General features: G+C 43.9%; 1 pseudogene; it reads right to left on the bottom strand.

Moving 5' to 3' along the window:
- LOC139274159 (zinc finger protein 850-like) overlaps positions 1–17,862 on the bottom strand; it is a 360,216-nt pseudogene that overhangs the window by 98,636 nt on the left and 243,718 nt on the right.

Here is a 17,862-nt window from a genome sequence, read left to right on the forward strand (position 1 = left end):
TATATTACGCCAAAGATTCTATAGTATTTAGCCGTTGGTATAGGACATAATCTTCCCTTTTTTTCTTTATCCTTCCCTATAAGTCCCTAGATGTCCAGGGGGCTCTAGAATTATTTTTCCCAGCCTTTTTTTTTTTAAGGGCACATGTTTGGCCTGAACCTTTCGGATCTCCTCCTTGAATGCCTCCCACTGTTTCGACACTGATTTACCCACAAGTAGCTGTTGCCAGTCCACTGTGGCGAAATCGCTCCTTAGTGATTTGCCTAGGCCCCTTGCAGTCAGAATCAGGTGATTTTATAATGGGGAACAAAGAAATGGCAGACCAATTGAACAAATACTTTGGTTCTGTCTTCACGAAGGAAGACAAAAATAGCGTTCCGGAAATACTAGGAGACCGAAGATCTAGCGAGAATGAGGAACTGAAGGAAATCCTTATTAGTCAGGAAATTGTGTTAGGGAAATTGATGGGATTGAAGGCCGATAAATCACCAGGGCCTGATAATCTGCATCCCAGAGTTCCTAAGGAACTAGAAATAGTGGATGCATTGGTGATAATTTTCCAACAGTCTATCGACTCTGGATCAGTTCCTATGGACTGGAGGGGAGCTAACACCACTTTTTAAAAAGGAGGGAGAGAGAAAACGGGGAATTATAGACTGGTTAACCTGACATCAGTCGTGGGGAAATTTTTGGAATCAATTATTAAAGATTAAATAGCAGCGCATTTGGAAAGCAGTGACAGGATCAGTCTAAATCAGCATGGATTTATGAAAGGGAAATCATGCTTGACAAATCTTCTTGAATTTTTTGAGGATGTAACTAGTAGAATGGACAAGGGAAAACCAGTGGATGTGGTGTATTTAGACTTTCAAAAGTCTTTTGACAAGGTCCCACACAAGAGATTGGTGTGCAAAATTAAAGCACATGGTATTGGGGGTAATGTATTGACATGGATAGAGAACTGGTTGGCAGATGGAAGCAGAGAGTTGGGATAAATGGGTCCTTTTCAGAATGGCAGGCAGTGGCTAATGGGGTGCCACAGGGCTCAGTGCTCGACCCCAGCTATTTACAATATACATTAATGATTTTAGATGAAGGAATTGAGAGTAATATCTCCAAGTTTACAAATGACAATAAGCTGGGTGGCAGTGTGAGCTGTGAGGAGGATTCTAAGAGGCTGCAGAGTGACTTGGACAGATTAGCTGAGTGGGCAAATGCATGGCAGATGCAGTATAATGTGGATAAATGTGAGGTGGTCCACTTTGGTAGTAAAAACAGAGAGACAGACTATTATCTGAATGGTGACAGATTAGGAAAAGGGGAGGTGCAACGAGACCTGGGTGTCATGGTACATCAGTCATTGAAGGTTGGCATGCAGGTACAGCAGGCGGTTAAGAAAGCAAATGGCATGTTGGCCTTCATAGCGAGGGGATTTGAGTACAGGGGCAGGGAGGTGTTGCTACAGTTGTACAGTGCCTTGGTGAGGCCACACCTGGAGTATTGTGTACAGTTTTGGTCTCCTAACCTGAGGAAGGACATTCTTGTTATTGAGGGAGTGCAGCGAAGGTTCACCAGATTGATTCCTGGGATGGTGGGACTGACCTATCAAGAAAGATTAAATCAACTGGGCTTGTATTCACTGGAGTTCAGAAGAATGAGAGGGGACCTTATAGAAATGTTTAAAATTCTGACGGGTTTAGACAGGTTAGATGCAGGAAGAATGTTCCCAATGTTGGGGAAGTCCAGAACCAGGGGTCACAGTCTAAGGATAAGGGGTAAGCCATTTAGGACTGAGATGAGGAGAAACTTCTTCACCCAGAGAGTGGTGAACCTGTGGAATTCTCTACCACAGAAAGTTGTTGAGGCCAATTCACTAAATATATTCAAAAAGGAGTTAGATGTAGTCCTTACTGCTAGGGGGATCAAGGGGTATGGCAAGAAAGCAGGAATGGGGTACTGCAGTTGCATGTTCAGCCATGAACTCATTGAATGGCGGTGCAGGCTAGAAGGGCCGAATGGCCTACTCCTGCACCTATTTTCTATGTTTCTATGTTTTTCCCTCCCCCCTGTGCAGCTGAGCCACCCGTGGTGCTTTGAAATTAGCTCTGGCTGCACTCCCCAGAGGCACCATCGCCCTCACCGGTGCTCAGAAGAAAATATCGGTTTGAAAGCGAGATGGACTCCTGCACTATCTGCCTAGCATTCTTCCTCTGTCTGTTCACCCACTTCCCCTCTGGCTGTATGCTTTTAAGCTCAAGGATGACCACCTCCTGAAACGTGCGATCCACCGTATTGACTCCAGCCGCCGCTCAAGCTCCAAAACGCAGAGCTCGAGTAGTTGAAGCTGGAGATGACTCCTGCACACATGGTTTTCTAGGCCGCGCAAAGCTTCCAGGACTTCCCACATGGCCGCAGGATGTGCACTCCACGGCACTGAGCAGCCCTGCCATCCCTCTAGTTAGCCTTATCTAGTTTAAAATCTAATTAAAAAGAAAAAGAGCGATACTTACCAACTCACCGACCTCTGTGGCCTCTCTACCTCGCCGATCTCTCGAGCTCCCGGACTCTCGGACCTCCGAACTCCCGACCTCAAACAGTTCACTAGGTTGATTCCAGGGATGAGGGGGTTGACTTATGAAGGTAGGTTGGGCCTATACTCATTGGAGTTCAGAAGAATGAGGGGTGATCTTATCAACATACAAGATAATGAGGGGGCTCGACAAGGTGGATGCAGAGAGGATGTTTCCACTCCATCGGGGAAACTAAACCTAGGGGGCATAATCTCAGAATAAGAGGCCACCCATTTAAAACTGAGATGAGGAGGAATTTCTTCTCTCAGAAGGTTGTAAATCTGTGGAATTCTCTGCCCCAGAGAGCTGTGCAGGCTGGATTATTGAATATATTTTAAGGTGGAGATAGAAAAATCTTTGGGAGTAAAGGGTTATGGGAAGTGGGCAGGGAAGTGGAACTGAGTCCAAGATCGGTTCACCATGATAATAAATGGCGGATCGGGCTTGATGGGCCGAATGGCTTAATCCTGCTGCTATTTCTTATGTTCCTATTGCGCAGTGATTGACGGCAGCTCAGGGCCAATAGGAAGAGTGGGGCGGGGCTGGAGGACCAGGTGGTTGGTCCTCCAACCAATCGGTTGTGAGGGGTGGGGCTTGTGGCACACAATGGGCGGGGCTGAGCCAGGATCTCCCTCTTGGCTGAAACTCTGCATCATATTTAAAGCTGATTTCTCTCAAACTCCAGGAGAAAACTGAACCTTTCTGTGTGGCTTTGCCTGGGATGAAACCCTGTGGGGTGGAGCAAATATTGCAGCATTTGGTAGTGAAATGGATTCATTCAGGACAGGCAGCAGGGATTATTTGAGGAAATAAGCATCCACAACAAAATAGATGAATTAATAGCGTGGATAGAAATGAATAGGTTTGCTTGAATAGCCATTACGGAGACGTGGTTGCAAAGTAACCAAGGTTTGGAACTAAATATTCCAGGATACTTTTTGAAGACATAGGAGAAGGAGAAGCCCTGATAATAAAGGATGGGATAAAGACAGCAGAGGGAAAGGATCTTGGCTCGGAAAATCAAGATGTAGATTCAGTTTGGGTGGAGCTAAGAAACAGCAAGGGGCTGAAAACATTGGTGGGAGTTGTTTATAGGCCCCCAAACCGTAGTGGTAATGTAGGGCACAGTATAAATCAGGAAATTAGAGGTGCATGTAACAAAGGTAATACAATAATCATGGGGGACTTTAATCTGCATATAGACTGGGCAAACCAAATTTGCAGTAATAGTGTGGAGGAGGAATTCATGGAAGGTATACACGATGGTTTTCTAGATCAGTATGTTGAGGAACTAACTGGAGAACAGTTTATTTTAGATCTTGTATTGTGCAATAAGAAAGGGTTAATTAATAATCTTGCAATAAAGAGGCCTTTGGGGAAGAGTGACCATAATATGATAGAATTTTACATTAAATTTGAAAGTGATTTTAGTAAGTTCTAAACTAGGGTATTAAATCTAAACAAGGCAAACTATGTATGAATGAGGGTGAGTTGACTAAGTGGGAAACTACTTTAAAAGATATGACTGTAGACAAGCAATGGCTAGCATTTAAAGAATTAATGCATCACTTACAAAAAATATACATTCCTTTTTAAGGCACAAATATGCCACAGGAAAAGTGGTCCTACCGTGGCTAATAAGAGAAGTTAAAGATAGTATTAGATTAAAGGAAGAGGCTTATAATGTTGCCAAAAAGAATAGTAACCCTGAGGATTTGGAGGATTTTAGTATTCAGTAAAGGAGGAATAAGAAATTGATAAGGAAAGAGAAAAAAGAATGAGGGTAAACTAGCGAGAGACTTAAACATATTGTAAACGTTTCTATAGATGTGTAAGTAGGAAGCAATTTAATGAAAGTCACTGTGGGCTCATTAGAGGCAGATAGGAGAAATTATAATGGTCAATAAAGAAATAACAGCGACATTGAACAAATACTTTGTATCTGTCTTCACAACAGAAGACACGAAAAACATTCCAGAAATAATGGGGAACCAAGGGTCTAGAGATAATGAGGAACTTAAATAAATCAGTATAAGTAAAGACATAGTAATAGAGAAATGAATGGGACTAAGTGGCGACAAATCCTCTGGACGTGACAACCTGCATCCTAGGAATTTAAGAGTTAGCTGCAGTGATACTGGATGCATTGGTGTTAATCTTCCAGTATTCCCTAGATTCTAGAACAGTGCACAAGGATTGGAAGGTAGTAAACATAACCCTGCTATTTAAGAAAGTAGGAAAAGAAAAAACATGGAACGATCGACAAGTTAGCCTGACATCAGTAGTAGGCAAAATGCCAGAATCTATTATTAGGGACGTGGTAACGCACTTAGAAAATAAAGATAGGATTGGGCAGAGTCGGCATGGTTTTATGAAAGGGAAATCGTGTTTGACAAATCTGTTACGGGTTTTTGATGATGGAACGAGTAGGATGGATAAGGGGGAACCAGTGGATGCAGTGTACTTGGATTTTCAAAAAGCATTCGAAAAGGTGCCACACAAGAGGTTATTACACAAAATTAGGACTCATGGGATTGGGGGTAATATATTAGCGTGGATTGAGGATTGGTTAATGGACAGAAAACAAAGCAGGAATCAGAGAATCATAGAATGGTTGCAGCACGGAAGAAGGCTATTCAGCCCGTTGAGCTCATAAATATATATGAATCACAAAGTTAACATGCAGGTACAACAAGCAATGAAGAATGCAAATGGTATGTTAGCTTTTGTTCCAAAGGGACTACAGTATAAGAGCAAAATGAGTCTTCCTACAATTATACAGGGCATTGATGAATCCACACCTGGAGTACTGTGTACAGTTCTGCGCTCCCTACACAAGGAAAGACATGCCTTGGAGAGAGTGCAATGAAGGTTCACTAAACTGGTTCCTGAAATGAGGGCATTGCCCTATGAGAAGAGATTGAGTAGACTAGGTCCATATTCCCGAGAGTTTAGAAGAATGAGCGGAGATCTAATTAAAACATTTAACATTTCATAAGGGGCTTGACAGGGTTAATGCAGGGAAAATGTTTCCCCTGACTGGGGAATCAAGAACACGGAGTCACAGTCTCAGAATAAGGGGTTGGCCATTTAGGACGAAGATGAGGAGAAATTTCTTCACTCACTGATGAATCTTTGGAATTCTCTACCCCAGAGGGCTGTGGATGTTTATATTCAAGGCAGAGGTTGATAAATTTTGGGTAATTAAGGGATATGGGGATAGTGCGGGAAGGTGGAGTTGAGGTAGAAAATCAGCCCTGATCTCACTGAATGGTGCTGCAGGCTCGAGGGTCCTACCCCAGCTTCTGTTTCTTATGTTCTTATGTTTTTAAATGCAATGGATGTTGTGTAGATGGATTGTGAAATGGTGTTTGATAAGGTGCCGGACAGGAGGCTTGTTGATGAACGCCAGCATAGACCAATTGAGCTGAATGACCTGTTTCATAGAAACATAGAAAATGGGTGCAGGAGTAGGCCATTCGGCCCTTCGAGCCTGTGCCGCCATTCAATGAGTTCATGGCTGAACATGCAACTTCAGTACCCCATTCCTGCTTTCTCGCCATACCCCTTGATCCCCCTAGTAGTAAGGACTACATCTAACTCCTTTTTGAATATATTTAGTGAATTGGCCTCAACAACTTTCTGTGGTAGAGAATTCCACAGGTTCACCACTCTCTGGGTGAAGAAGTTTCTCCTCATCTCGGTCCTAAATAGCTTTCCCCTTATCCATAGACTGTGACCCCTGGTTCTGGACTTCCCCAACATTGGGAACATTCTTCCTGCATCTAACCTGTCTAAAGCCGTCAGAATTTTAAACGTTTCTATGAGGTCCCCTCTCATTCTTCTGAACTCCAGTGAATACAAGCCCAGTTGATCCAGTCTTTCTTGATATGTCAGTCCCGCCATCCCAGGAATCCATCTGGTGAACCTTCACTGCACTCCCTCAATAGCAAGAATGTCCTTCCTCAGATTAGAAGACCAAAACTGTACACAATACTCCAGGTGTGGCCTCACCAAGGCCCTGTACAACTGTAGTAACACTTCCCTGCCCCTGTGCTCAAATCCCCTCGCTATGAAGGCCAACATGCCATTTGCTTTCTTAACCGCCTGCTGTACCTGCATGCCAACCTTCAATGACTGATGTACCATGACACCCAGGTCTCGTTGCACCTCCCCTTTTCCTAATCTGTCATCATTCAGATAATAGTCTGTCTCTCTGTTTTTACCACCAAAGTGGATAACCTCACATTTATCCACATTATACTTCGTCTGCCATGCATTTGCCCACTCACCTAACCTATCCAAGTCACTCTGCAGCCTCATAGCATCCTCCTCGCAGCTCACACTGCCACCCAACTTAATGTCATTCACAAATTTGGAGATACTACATTTAATCTCCTCATCTAAATCATTAATGTACAATGTAAACAACTGGGGCCCCAGCACAGAACCTTGCGGTAGTCACTGCCTGCCATTTTGAAAAGTATCCATTTACTCCTACTCTTTGCATCCTGTCTGCCAACCAGTTCTCAATCCACGTCAACACACTACCCCCAATCCCACGTGCTTTAACTTTGCACATTAATCTCTTGTGTGGGACCTTGTCGAAAGCCTTCTGAAAGTCCAAATACACCACATCAACTGGTTCTCCCTCTACTGGAAACATCCTCAAAAAATTCCAGATTATTTGTCAAGCATGATTTCCCTTTCACAAATCCATGCTGACTTGGACCTATCATGTCACCTCTTTCCAAATGCACTGCTATGACATCCTTAATAATTGATTCCATCATTTTACCCACTACCGATGTCAGGCTGACAGGTCTATAATTCCCTGTTTTCTCTCTCCCTCTGTTTTTAAAAAGTGGGGTTACATTGGCTACCCTCCACTCTATAGGAACTGATCCAGAGTCTATGGAATGTTGGAAAATGACTGTCAATGCATCTGCTATTTCCAAGGCCACTTCCTTAATTACTCTGGGATGCAGTCCATTAGGCGCTGGGGATTTATCGGCTTTCAATCCCATCAATTTCCCCAACACAATTTCCCGACTAATAAGGATTTCCCTCAGTTCCTCCTTATTAGACAGTCTGACCCCTTTTATATCCCGAAGGTTGTTTGTGTCCTCCTTAGTGAATACCGAACCAAAGTACTTGTTCAGCTGGTCTACCATTTCTTTGTTCCCAGTTATGACTTCTCCTGATTCTGACTGCAGGGGACCTCCGTTTGTCTTTACTAACCTTTTTCTCTTTACATATCTATAGAAGCTTTTGCAGTCCATCTTAATGTTCCCTGCAAGCTTCCTCTCGTACTCTATTTTCCCTGCCCTAATCAAACCCTTTGTCCTCCTCTGCTGAGTTCTAAATTTCTCCCAGTCCTTGGGTTCGCTGCTATTTCAGGCCAATTTGTATGCCAATTCCTTGGCTTTCATACTATCCCTGCTTTCCCTTGATAGCCACGGTTGAGCCACCTTCCCTTTTATATTTTTACACTGGACAGGCTAGTACAATTGTTGTAGTTCATCCATGTGGTCTCTAAATGTTTGCCGTTGCCCATCCACTGTCAACCCCTTAAGTATCATTCACCAATCTATCCTAGCCAATTCACGCTTCATACCTTCAAAGTTACCCTTCTTTAAGTTCTGGACCATGTTCTCTGAATTAACTGTTTCATTCTCCATCCTAATGTAGAATTCCACCATATTATGGTCACTCTTCCCCAAGGGGCCTTGCACAATGAGATTGCTAATCAATCCTCTCTCATTACGCAACACCCAGTCTAAGATGGCCTCCCCCAGAGTTGGTTCCTCGACATATTGGTCTAGAAAACCATCCCTTATGCACTTCCGTAAATTCTCCTCCACCGTATTGCTTCCAGTTTGGTTAGCCCAATCTATATGCATTTTAAAGTCACCCATGATAACTGCTGCACCTTTATTGCATGCATCCCTAATTTCCTGTTTGATGTCCTCCCCAACATCACTACTACTGTTTGGAGGTCTGTACACCACTCCCACTAGCGTTTTCTGCCCTTTGGTGTTCCATAGCTTCACACATCCCGATTCCACATCATCCAAGCTAATGTCTTTCCTTACAATTGCATTAATTTCCTCTTTAACCAGCAACGCCACCCCGCCTCCTTTTCCTTTCTGTCTATCCTTCCTAAATGTTGAATACCCTTGGATGTTGAGTTCCCAGCCTTGGTCACCCTGGAGCCATGTCTCTGTGATGCCAACCACATCATATCCGTTAACTGCTATCTGCACAGTTAATTCGTCCACCTTATTCCGAATACTCTCATTGAGGCACAGAGCCTTCATGCTTGCCTTTTAACACACTTTGACCCTTTAGAATTTTGCTGCAAAGTGACCCTTTTTGTTTTTTGCCTTGGGTTTCTCTGACCTCCACTTTTACTCATCTCCTTTCTGTCTGTTGCTTTTGTCTCCATTTTGTTTCCCTCTGACTCCCTACATTGGTTACCATCCCCCTGCCATATTAGTTTAACTCCTCCCCAACAGCACTAGCAAACAATCCTCCGAGGACATTAGTTCCAGTCCTGCCTAAGTGCAGACCATCTGGTTTGTACTGGTCCCACCTCCCCCAGAACCGGTTCCAATGCCCAGAAATTTGAATCCTTCCCTGCTGCACCACTGCTCAAGCCACGTATTCATCTGAGCTATCCTGTGATTCCTACTCTGACTAGCACGTGGCATTGGTAGCAATCCTGAGATTACTATTTTTGAGATGCTACTTTTTAATTTAGCTCCTTAAATTCATCTCGTTGGACCTCATCCTGTTTTTTACCTATATCGTTGATACCAATGTGCACCACGACAACTGGCTGTTCACCTTCCCTTTTCAGAATGTCCTGCACCCGCTCCGAGACATCCTTGACCCTTGCACCAGGGAGGCAACATACCATCCTGGAGTCTTGGTTTCTGCTGCAGAAATGCCTATCTATTCCCCTTACAATTGAATCCTCTATCACTATTGCTCTCCCACTCTTTTTTTTTTTCCCTGCCCTCCTGTGCAGCAGAGCCAGCCACGGTGCCATGAACTTGGCTGCTGCTGCTCCCCCCTGATGAGTCATCCCCCTCAACAGTACTCAAAGCGGTGTATCTGTTTTGCAGGGGGATGACCGCAGGGGACCCCTGCACTACCTTCCTTGCACTGCTCTTTCTGTTGGTCTTCCATTTCCTATCTGGCTGTGGAACCTTTACCTGCGTTAAGACCAACTCACTAAACGTGCTATTCACATCATTTTGCGCATCGTGGATGCTCCAGAGTGAGTCCACCTTCAGCTCCAATTCTGTAACGTGGTCCGTCAGGAGTTGGAGGCGGATACACTTCCTGCACACGTAGTTGTCAGGGAAACCGGAGGCGTCCCTGATTTCCCACATGGTACAGGAGGAGCATAACACGTGTCTGAGCTGTCCTGCCATGACTTAACCCTTAGATACACTTAAATTGGCAACAACAATGCTAAAGGTTACTCACTGTTATAGAAGAGTAAAAAGAAAAGCTACTTACCAATCACTTACCCTCTTGGCTGTGACGTGTTCTTTCTACTTTTTTGCCTTCGCCCTGTAGCTGCACAAGCTGGGCCTCTCCACGCACCTCCTCGACGCTGGGCCCCGGACTCTCTGCTGTGCCTTTTATAGGCCTCGCCGAAGTCCCGACTGCCTCTCCACGCACCTTCTGTGCTCTAATCCAATTTTAAAAACAAGGGCATACAAAGTGGCCAAAACTAGTGGGAGGACAGAAGACTGGGAAGATTTTAAAAGCCATCAAAGAATGACTCAAAAAAATGATTAAGAAAGGGAAGATCGACTTAAAATAAACAAAATATAAAAACAGATATCAAGAGTTTCTATAGGTAAATAAAAAGGAAAAGAGTGGCTAAAGTAAATGTTGGTCCCTTAGAGAACGAGACCGGGGAATTAGTAATGGGGAACATGGAGATGGCAGAAACTCTGAACAAATATTTTGTATCAGTCTTTACGGTAGAGGACAAAACAATATTCCAACAGTGGATAGTCAAGGGGCTATAGGGGTGGGGGAGGAACTTAACACAATCACAATCACTAAGAAGGTGGTACTCAGTAAGATAATGGGACTAAAGGCAGATCAATCCCCTGGACCTGATGGCTTGCATCCTAGGGTCTTAAAAGAAGTAGCGGCAGGGATTGTGCTATCAAAATTCCCTGGATTCTGGGGCGGTCCCAGCAGATTGGAAAACTGCAAATGTAACGCCCCTATTTAAAAAAGGAGGCTGACAAAAAGCAGGAAACTATAGATCAGTTAGCCTAACGTATGTGGTAGGGAAAATGTTGGAATCCATTATTAAAGAAGCAGTAGCAGGACATTTGGAAAAGCATAATTCAGTCAGGCAGAGTCAACATGGATTTATGAAGGGGAAGTCATGTTTGACAAATTTGCTGCAATTCTTTGAGGATATAATGAACAGTGTGGATAAAGGGGAACCATTGGATGTGGTGTATTTGGCCTGCCAGAAGGCATTTGATGAGGTGCCACATAAAAGGTTACTGCACAAGAAAGAAGTCACTGGGTTGGGAGTAATATATTTGCATGGATAGAGGATTAGCTAACTAACTGAAAACTGAGAGTCAGGATAAATGGTTCATTCTTGGGTTGGCAATCAGTAACCAGTGAGGTGCCGCAGGGATCAGTGCTGGGACCCCAACTATTTACAATCTATATTAAAGACTTGGAAGAAGGGACCGAATGTAATGGAGCCAAGTTTGCTGATGATACAAAGATGGGAGGAAAATCAACGTGTGAGGAGGACACAACAAATCTGCAAAAGGACATAGGCTAAGTGAGTGGGCAAAAATTTGGCAGATGAAGTATAATGTTGGAAATTGTGAGGTCATGCACTTTGGCAGAAAAAAAATCAAAGAGCAAGTTATTATTTCAATGGAGAAAGATTGCAAAGTGCTCCAGTACAGCAGGACCTGGGGGTACTTGTGCATGGAACACAAAAGGTTAGTATGCAGGTACAGCAAGTGATCAGGAAGGCCAATGGAATCTTGGCCTTTATCGCAAAGGGGATGGAGTATAAAAGCAGGGAAGTCTTGCTACAGTTATACAGGGTATTGGTGAGGCCACACCTGGAATACTGCGTACAGTTTTGGTTTCCATATTTACGCAAGGATAAACTTGCTTTGGAGGCAGTTCAGAGAAGGTTGATTCTGAAAATGAGGGGTTTGATTTATGAGGAAAGGTTGAGTAGGTTGGGCCTCTACTCATTGGAATTCAGAAGAATGAGAGGTGATCTCTTTACAATATATTAACGATTTAGATAAAGGAATTGAGTGTAATATCTCCAAGTTTGCGGATGACACTAAACTGGGTGGCAGTGTGACCTGTGAGGAGGACGCTAAGAGGCTGCAGAGTGACTTGGTTCGGTGAGTAGGCAAATGCATGGCAGATGCAGTATAATGTGGATAAATGTGAGGTTATCCATTTTGGGGGCAAAAATCCAAAGACAGAATATTATCTGAATGGCGGCAGATTAGGAAAAGGGGAGTTGCAACGAGACGTGGGTGTCATGGTTCATCAGTCACTGAAAGTGGGCACGCAGGTACAGCAGGCGGTGAAGAAGACAAATGGTATATTGGCCTTCATAGCTAGGGGATTTGAATATAGGAGCAGGAAGGTCTTACTGCAGTTGTACAGGGCCTTCGTGAGGCCTCACCTGGGATATTGTGTTCAGTTTTGGTCTCCTAGTCTGAGGAAGGACGTTCTTGCTATTGAGGGAGTGCAGCGAAGGTTCACCAGACTGATTCCAGGGATGGCTGGACTGTCATATGAGGAGAGACTGGATCAACTGGGCCTTTATTCACTGGAGTTTAGAAGGATGAGAGGGGATCTCATAGAAACATATAAGATTCTGACTGGACTGGACAGGTTAGATGCGGGAAGAATGTTCCCGATGTTGGAGAAGTCCAGAACCAGGGGACATAGTCTTGGGATAAGGGGTAGGCCATTTAGGACTGAAATGAGGAGCAACTTCTTCACTCAGTTCTTAATCTATGGAATTCCCTGCCGCAGTGAGTTGTTGATGCCAGTTCATTGGATATATTCAAGAGGGAGTTAGATATGGCCCTTACGGCTAAGGGGATCAAGGGGTATGGAGAGCAAGGGGTACTGAGGTGAATGATCAGCCATGATCTTATTGAATGGCGGTGCAGGCTCGAAGGGTTGAATGGCCTACTCCTGCACTTATTTTCTATGTTTCTATCTTATCAAAACATATAAGATTATGAGGGGGTTTGACAAGATGGAAGCAAAATCTTCGAATAAGGGGCTGCCTATTTCTCTGAGGGTTGTAAATCTGTGGAATTTGCTGCCTCGGAGCTGTGGAAGTTGGGACATTGAATAAATTTAAGACAGAGATGGACAGTTTCTTAACTGTTAAGGAAATAAGAGGTTATAGGGAGCGGCAGGGAAGTGGACCTGAGTCCATGATCGGATCAGACATTATCTTATTGAATGGCAGAGCAGGCTCGAGGGGCCGTATGGCCTACTCCTGCTCCTATTTCTTATGTTCTTATGTTCTTAACTAGCCAATTCTGTGGAATGGAATGTTTATCAGTGTTCCCATGGCAACCTGTCTGCAGTGAAGCACCTGTTTGAGTTTCGAGTTCAGACTAAACTTCTCTTTCCTATAATGCACATTATTTCATAGATTCATAGAAATTTACAGCACAGAAGGAGGCCATTTCGGCCCATCGTATCCGTGCCGACCGACCAAGAGCTACCCAGCCTAATCCCACTTTCCAGCTCTCGGTCCATAGCCCTGTCGGTTATGGTACTTTAAGTGCACATCAAAGTATTTTAAAATGTGGTGAGGGTTCCTGCCTCTACCACCCTTCAGACAGTGAGTTCCAGACCCCCACCACCCTCTGGGAGAAGACATTTCCCCTCATCTCACCTTTAAACCTCCCCCCAATTACTTTAAACCTGATTGTTGACTCCTCTGCCAAGGGAAACGGGTCCTTCATATCCACTCTATCCAGGCCCCTCATAATTTTGTACACCTCAATAAGATCTCCTCTTAGCCTCTTGTTCCAAAGAAAACAGACCCAGCATCTCCAATCTATCTTCATAGGCAAAATTCTCCAATACAGGCAATAATCTTGTAAATCTCCTCTGCACCTTTCCAGTGCAATCACATTTTTCCTGTAATTTGGTGACCAGAACTGCACACAGTACTCCAGCTGCAGCCTGACCAATGTTTTACACAGTTCAAACATAACCTCCTTGCTCTTGTATTCCATGCCTCGACTAATAAAGGCAAGTATTCCATATGCCTTTTTAACCACCTTATCTACCTGGCCTGCTACCTTCAGGGATCTGTGGACCTGCACTCTAAGGTCCCTTTGTTCCTCTGCACTTTTCATTGTTGTACCATTTAATGTGTATTCCCTTGCCTTGTTAGGTCACCGCAAATGCATTACCTCACACTTATCTGGTTTGAATTCCATTTGCCACTGTTCTGCCTACCTGACCAGTACATTGATATCTTCCTGCAATCTGCAGCTTTCTTCTTCATTATCAACTACACAGCCTATTTTAGTGACATCTGCAAACTTCTTAATCATAGCCCCAACATTCAAATCCAAGTCATTGATATATACCACAAAAAGCAAGGGACCCAGCACGAAGGCCTGCAGAACCCCACTGGATACAGCCTTCCAGTCACAAACACCCATCAACCATTACCCTTTGCGTCCTGCCTCTGAGCCAATTTAGGATCCAACTTGCCACTTTGCCCTGAATCCCATGGGATTTTACTTTCGTGACCAGTCTGCCACGTGGGACCTTATCAAAGGTCCATTATACCCAAAGATAAGAGAAACACATACATTATATGTTCATGTGCTTTAGCCATGTTATGTTAATATCTCTCAAACCTAATAAGGGGGTCAGATACACAAACCTTTAAAAGTGGGAGGACAAGTTGATAAAGTGGTTAAAAAGCACATGGGATCTGAGGTTTTATAAATAGAGTACAAAAGGGCAGAGATCATGATAGTGTCAGGTTTTGGGGATCTTACACCTGGAAGGATGTCGAGACCATGGAGAGGGTGCCGAGAGATTCACTGAGATGATACCAGGGAAGAGAGGCTTTAGTTATCAGGGGAGATTGGAGAAACTGGGGCTCTTTTCATTAGAACAAAGGAGAATTGGAGATCTGAGGGAGGTGTTCTAAGTTTGATCAGGGAAATGAGGCAAAACTATTTCCACCAGTCGGTGAATCAGTAACTCGAGGGCATCAAATTCAAATCATCACCAAAAGGCTCAGAACCAGGGAGGAACTATCGAGTACACTGTACAACAATGTTCGTAACACTCACTGTCCCTCCGCATCTGTGTCCGGGGAGAAACTGATGGGTTTCCCTTATCTTTGGGTTAAATGTTGTTCTTGAGGTGATGGATGTCAGTGCTGGGGAAATGGGGTATTTGCCTGAAACACGGGTTAGATACAGAGTAAAGCTTCCCCTTTCTCACCCACCTTTCCCCCCCTCTTTCCCCCGACACTACCTGCTCCTTTCCCCCGACTCCCCCGCTGCCCGCGGGTCCTCTTACATAGAAATATAGAAAATAGGTGCAGGAGTAGGCCATTCGGCCCTTTTGAGCCTGCACCACCGTTCAATATGATCATGGCTGATCATGCAACTTCAGTACCCCATTCCTGCTTTCTCTCCATACCCCTTGATCCCTTTAGTCGTAAAGGTCACATCTAATTCCCTTTTGAATATATCTAACAAACTGGCCTCAACAACTTTCTGTGGCAGAGAATTCCACAGGTTCATAATTCTGAGTGAAGAAGTTTCTCCTCATCTCGGTCCTAAATGGCTTACCCCTTATCCTTAGATTGTGACCCCTGGTTCTGTACTTCCCCAACATCAGGAACATTCTTCCTGCATCAAACCTGTCCAATGCCATCAGAATTTTATATGTTTCTATGAGATCCCCTCTCATTCTTCTAAATTCCCGTGAATATAAGCCTAGTCGATCCAGTCTTTCTTCATATGTCAGTCCTGCCATCCTGGGATTCTGTCTGGTGAATCTTTGCTGCACTCCCTCAATAGCAAGAATGTCCTTCCACAGATTAGGAGACCAAAACTGTACACAATATTCGAGGTGTGGCCTCACCAAGGCCCTGTACAACTGCAGTAAGACCTCCCTGCTCCTATACTTAATTCCTCTCGCTATGAAGACCAACTTGCCATTTGCCACCTTTACCGCCTGCTGTACCTGCATGCCAACTTTCAATGACTGGTGTACCATGACACCCAGGTCTCGTTGCATGTCCCCTCTTCCTAATCTGTCAAAATTCAGATAATATTCTGCCTTCCTGTTTTTGCCACCAAAGTGGATATCCTCACATTTATCTACATTATACTGCATCTGCCATGTATTTGCCCACTCACCTAACCTGTCCAAGGCCTCTTGGCATCCTCCTCACAACTCACACTGCCACCCAGCTTAGTGTCATCTGCAAACTTGGAGATAGTACTTTCAATTCCTTCGTCTAAATCATTGATGTATATTGTAAATAGCTGGTGTCCCAGCACTGAACCTTGCGGTACCCCACAAGTCACTGCCTGCCATTCTGAAAAGAACCCGTTTATTCCTACTCTTTGCTTCCTGTCTGCCAACCAGTTCTCTATCCATGTCAGTACATTACCCCCAACACCATGTGTTTTAATTTTGCACATTAATCTCTTGTGTGGAACCTTGTCAAAAGCCTTTTGAAAGTCCAAATACACCACATCCACTGGTTCTCCCTTGTCCACTCTACTAGTTACAGCCTCAAAAAATTATAGAAAATTTGTCAAGCATGTTTTCCCTTTCATAAATTCATGCTGACTTGGACCGATCCTGTCACTGCTTTCCAAATGCGCTGCTATTACATCTTTAATAATTGATTCCAACATTTTCCCCACTACCGATGTCAGGCTAACCGGTCTATAATTCCATGTTTTCTCTCTCCTTCCTTTTTTAAAAAGTGGGATTACATTAGCTACCCTCCAATCCATAGGAACTGATTCAGAGTCGATAGACTGTTGGAAAATGATCACCAATGCATCCACTATTTCTTGGTCTACGTCCTTAAGTACTCTGGGATGCAGACTATCAGGCCCTGGGGATTTATCAGCCTTCAATCCCATCAATTTTCCGAACACAATTTCCTGACTAATAAGGATTTCCTTCAGTTCCTCCTTCTCACTAGACCCTCGGTCACCTAGTATTTCCGGAAAGTTATTTGTGTCGTCTTTGGTGAAGATAGAACCAAAGTATTTGTTCAATTGGTCTGCCATTTCTTTGCTCTCCATTATAAATTCACCTGATTCTGACTGCAAGGGACCTACGTTTGTCTTCACTAATCTATTTCTCTTCACATATCTATGGAAGATTTTGCAGTCAATTTTTATAATCCCTGCAAGCTTACTCTCGTACTCTCTTTTCCCCCCTCCTAATTAAACCCTTTGTCCTCCTCTGCTGAATTCTAAATTTCGCCCAGTCCTCAAGTTTCTTGGCCAATTCAGGCCAATTTATATGCCTCTTTCTTGGATTTAACACTATCCCTAATTTCCCTTGTAAGCCACGGTTGAGCCACCTTCCCCGTTTTATTTTTACGCCAGACAGGGATGTACAATTATTGAAGTTCATCCATGTGATCTTTAATTGTCTGCCATTGCCTATCCACCGTCAACCCTTTAAGTATCATTCGCCAGTCTATCCTAGCCAATTCACGTCTCATACCATCGAAGTTACCTTTCTTTAAGTTCAGGACCCTAGTCTCTGAATTAACTGTGTCACTCGCCATCTTAATGAAGAATTCTACCATATGGTCACTCTTCCCCAAGGGGCCTCACACGACCAGATTGCTAATGAATCCTCTCTCATTACACAACACCCAGTCTAGGATAGCCAGCTCTCTAATTGGTTCCTTGACGTATTAGTCTAGAAAACCATTCATTGTACACCAGGAAATCCTCCTCCAGCGTATTGCTACCAGTTTGGTTAGCCCAATCTTTATGTAGATTAAAGCCACCCATGATAACTGCTGTACCTTTTATTGCATGCATCGCTAATTTCCTGTTTGATGCCATCCCCAACCTCACTATGACTGGTGATCTGTACACAACTCCCACTCACATTTTCTGCCCTTTGGTGTTCCGCAGCTCTACCCTTACAGATTCCACATCATCCAAGCTAATGACATTCCTTACTATTGCATTAATCTCCTCTTTAA

The sequence above is a fragment of the Pristiophorus japonicus genome, chromosome 9, assembly GCF_044704955.1.
Source record: "Pristiophorus japonicus isolate sPriJap1 chromosome 9, sPriJap1.hap1, whole genome shotgun sequence".
NCBI classification, from domain to species: Eukaryota; Metazoa; Chordata; class Chondrichthyes; family Pristiophoridae; genus Pristiophorus; species Pristiophorus japonicus.